The sequence below is a fragment of the Pyrus communis genome, chromosome 13, assembly GCF_041283825.1.
Source record: "Pyrus communis isolate YQ-2024b chromosome 13, ASM4128382v1, whole genome shotgun sequence".
Lineage (NCBI taxonomy): Eukaryota > Viridiplantae > Streptophyta > Magnoliopsida > Rosales > Rosaceae > Pyrus > Pyrus communis.
Window position 1 is genome coordinate 64,952 of NC_142577.1, and position 4,586 is coordinate 69,537.

Below are 4,586 nucleotides of genomic sequence, written 5' to 3' on the forward strand. Positions count from 1 at the left end.
TATGAGATACCTTTGCTTTCGCCCTTGATGATATGAGATACCTTTACTTTCGAAGAGGCAGCGAATGAATCAGCACATATATTTGTTGCGCTTGTCTCCACATGCTTCGATCCACCGTTTCCTCTTGCCTCATCTGTACTGCAGGCATTTGGTATCTTCTTTGGGGGATACATCCATGGTTGAAAATGTGTTCTCAAGAGAAGGAGAAAACTGAGCATGTTTGAGAGGGTTCGTTGCAGCTTACATTTTCGGCCGAGAAGGAAAGTTATGCGTTTGTGGGTGTATGCCTTGCCATGAATGTTGATGTATATAGGAATTGTAATGGCAAGTGGCAGTGCGAATGCGGCAATGTCCTCTACGCGTCTTCAGCTTTGTCAGAGAGCTTTTGACAAAATGGCACGCGTTTTCTGAAAAGCCGGGAGCTTTCGACAAAGTTGTACACGCTTTCTGAAAAGCCGGGAGCTTTCGGCTTTGTCTCCCACGCTTGTCGGCAAAAGTGTGCAGCTGATTTCTCGCCTTCCACGCGTCTTCTGAAAAGCTGGGAGCTTTTGACAAAGTTACACGCTTTATCTGAAAAGCCGGGAGCTTTCGTCTGAAGAGCTGGCGATCTTTACGCCGGAAAATCCGGCTTTGAAGAGTGGTGTCTCTTCATTTCTGAATCGGTGAATGCCTCTCCTTTAATAGAGGTGATCGATCACATCTAGCATGCACACTTTGAAGATTGCCCAAAAATCGTCTCCGGCCCGTCGAAATTTTACTCCATCCTTCTCTTTTAACTTCTTGAAAAATGGCCAGCTCATCTAACCCATCGAACATTTGCTTAGATTTGAGTCTAAGCAGTGATCCGGTCGCGCCTCGTCAGGGTAAGGTATGGTGCCCATCTTTCTTATCTTCTCATGGCCCTCTTACAGGTGAGGACTCTGTGATGACGGATGTAACAACGGCTACGATAGTAGCTCGGAACCTCTTCACTCCCAAAGATAGTCAGCTGCTTTCAGGACGGTCCAATGAGTTGGCCGTTCAAGAGTCCCTGGCTCTCAGTGTTCAATGCGCTGGCTCTGTGTCCAACATGGGCCAACGCCTTCTTGCTCGCTCCCATCAGGTTGAATCATTGATGGCGGAGGTAGAGAGTCTTAAGCAGGAGATCAAACAGCTTAAGTACGAGAATCGAAGTTTGCACGTGCTTGCCAACAATTATTCGACAGGCATGAAGAGGAAGCTTGATGAGCTTGATGACCGTCAAAGGCTTGCGGCTTTCTTCCAGAGGCACCTCTTTCCTGGGTCATCCAGCGTTCCACCAAGGTTTGGGGCCTTGAATGATCTATCTTCGGTGCCTCCCGCTCCTATGGCTCCTGCTCCGATGGCTCCTGCTCCGATGGCTCCCTCTCCGATGCCTCCTTCTCCTAGAGTGTTGCCACGTAGTGGGGCCTCACGTACACAACCCTTGTGAAGGCTCCATCTTTCTGCCATGTTTTTTTTTTTTTTTTTTTTTTTTTTTTCAGAATCACTCGGAAATCAATGAACAAGCTTTATTCACTGTATTGGGTTGCCTCCCAAGTAGCGCTTTCTTTTACGTCTTGCAGCCGGACGAGACCTTCTTAGGCTCAATTGGAACCCATGGCATGGAATAGATCGGGTACCTGCACCAAAGAATCAAGAATATCAATAGAGAAACATGAGTGATTATCATTAGGAAATTTCATAGTTTCAGAAATATTGAAATCAATCACTTCCCCATCGAATTCCATCGTTAAAGTGCCTTTAAACACATCTATCTTTGTTCGGGCCGTCTTCATGAATGGCCTCCCAAGAAGAATCGGCAAGGGTGGAGCATGGGTGGTTTCCTCCATTTCAAGGACATAGAAATCCGCCGGGAAGATCAAATTATTCACCTGTACTAAGACATCTTCCAATACGCCCTTTGGATAGGCATTAGATCTATCGGCCAACTGAATAATCACACCATCATTTTTCAATTCACCAAGGTTCATTGAAGCATAAATAGAGTATGGCATGACGTTAATTGAAGCACCTAGATCTAACATGCATTGTTCAAACTTAGTATTACCAATAACGCACGGAATTGTAAAACTACCCGGATCTTTGCATTTAGGGGGTAATTTCCTTTGTAACACAGCAGAGACATTTTCACTTACTTGAACCACCTCTTTGTTCGAGATCCTTTTCCTTGTTGTACAAAGTTCTTTTAAAAACTTAGCATACCTCGGAACTTGCTTAATCGCATCAAGGAGCGGGATATTGACTTGAACTTTCTGAAAGGTCTCTAGAATGTCCTTCTCGGCTTCTTCCTTCTTTGATTGCCTAAACCTGCTAGGAAAGGGCACGTTTAGTGGAATAGAACTAGAAAAAGTCGAATTGGGACTTACCTTGATGGTTTGGGATGGTTTAGGAGGTCTAGATGAATTTGGCAAGATTTGGTCATCCTTGGCCGTGGGCTTTGCTCCCTGTGCTTCTTCTTGCAACAACTTGTCCTCCTCGTCTTGACTTGATTTTGGTGGTTGTGAGGTGGTTCCAACTTCCTTGCCACTTCTTAAGGTGATTGCATTGGCGGTTTCAAAGCCACCCTTTGGATTGACAATTGTTGAGCTTGGAAGCTTGCCTTGATCTCGGAATTGTCCCACAAACTCCGCAATCTGCCCTATTTGCTTCTCTAATTGGTCCACCCTTTGGTCTTGGTTTTGCATCGCCTTGTTTTGATTTTCTTGTCCCTGAGACAGACTAGTAAGTAACTTAAGAACTGTAGCATTATCTAAAGACGTACCTTGATGGTTTTGGCTGGATTGTGGTTGGTTTTGGTCTTGGCTGTGGGTTCTGGTGTAAAAGCCCGGGGGTTGTTGTCTAAAGCCTCCTTGTTGTTGAGGTTGTTGGGGCTCCCTCCACTTGAAGTTTGGATGGTCTCTCCAACCTGGATTGTATGTGTTGGAATATGGATCATTCCTTGGTTGATTGTGGCTTGGAAATCCAATGGCATTTGCACTCTCCCATCCCCCATTCTCAATCAATTGTGGGCACGTGTCTGTAGGGTGTCCTTGCATGGAACATACGCCACAAGAAGCTATGGTTTTGACTTTTGGACCTTCCACCACCTGAGAAAGCAACGTAGTAAGGTTAGCCATTTGATTTTGAAGTTCGGTTATGGCACTTACCTCATTGACTTGGTGTTGCCGTGGGGGGTCTCTTTGTCCAACACCTTCGTATTGTTGTGCATTATGTGCTCAGTTGGCAATTAGAACTTTTGCAGCCCACGGAGTTTTATCCACCAACGCACCTCCCACCGAGGCATCAAGCATTTGGCGTTCCATTGGAAGGAGTCCTTCGTAGAAGTATTGAATGAGCAGCTCCTCCTTCATTTGATGCTATGGACAAGAAGCAACAAGTGATTTAAGACGTTCATAATAAGACGGAAATGATTCACCTTGATTTTGTTGGATACCACTAATCCGTTTCCTCAAGAGAATGATTCTTGAAGTTGGGAAAAACTTCTCCAAGAAAGCTCTTTTCATACTATCCCAAGATGTAACCGTTCCGGGTGCTAATTCGAAAAGCTAATCCTTCGCTTTTTCCAAAAGTGAGAATGGAAAAGCCTTCATCATCAGAATGTTCCCGTCGACATTTATGGGTGTCATGCTCGAACAAACAACCTCGAACTCCTTGAGATGCTTGTTGGGATCTTCCATGGAAAGCCCATGGTATTTCGGAATGTGGTGCAACAAGCTTGACTTCAACTCGAATTCATCGGTCTTGCCTTGGGCAGCCACAGGGTATTGAATGCATAATGGTGCGGCATTGGCCAATCCCGAAGCGGAAAGCTCCTTGATTGTTCGGTTGTCTGCTGCCATGTCTTCTTCACCCATTGTTGTCTTGGGTTCTTCTTCAGATTCAGAAACGGACTCGGAGCTTTCACTTGATTCGCTAGGTTCTGAGTTCTTTCTCTTTAGTCTCAATTCTCTCTCGAAATCGGCGTTAAAGCTCGAGATATGTTCAAGAATCGGATGAGAACTCCGAGTCATAAATGATGCGAACTAAGTAAGCACACAAATTTAAAACCCTCTTGTGACAATTGTAGTAAAGATGCAAGTAGGGATCATTCTAGACCGGGGATTAGGAGGGATTACTAAATCACTTGGACACTGACTCAAAAACGTAAAACAAACGTTAAAAACACTAAACTAGACTCAAAGAATGCAAAACTAAACAATAAAACACTAAAACAAACCAAAAGACTCAAAGAATACAAAACACTTATAAACACAAATTAAGACACTTTCTAACTAAATTAGACACTAAGGTAAAGGGGGATTGTGGTTTTGATGAAAATAAATTAAATGTACAGATTGTAAATTTAAGGCAGAATGTAAATATGAATGTGATGAAAATATGGGTGAATGCTAGCTAGAAGGTTCTTCTCCACACATGTTACACTTGCATACAAAATGATTTTCAGTTGGTCTTTCGATAAATTATGAAACTCAACACCCCGGGTTAATTAGGTCCGCTTAAATTAACCGTCAAGTTTTCCTTAAGTTAATGAATTGGATGATTGCATGCGACAACCCAAAGCAATC

General features: G+C 43.9%; 1 pseudogene; it reads right to left on the bottom strand.

Annotated features, from left to right (window-relative positions):
• Positions 1-1,604: 1,604 nt before the first annotated feature.
• Positions 1,605-4,031, bottom strand: LOC148691516 (uncharacterized; annotated as a pseudogene).
• Between the last annotated feature and the right edge of the window lie 555 nt (positions 4,032-4,586).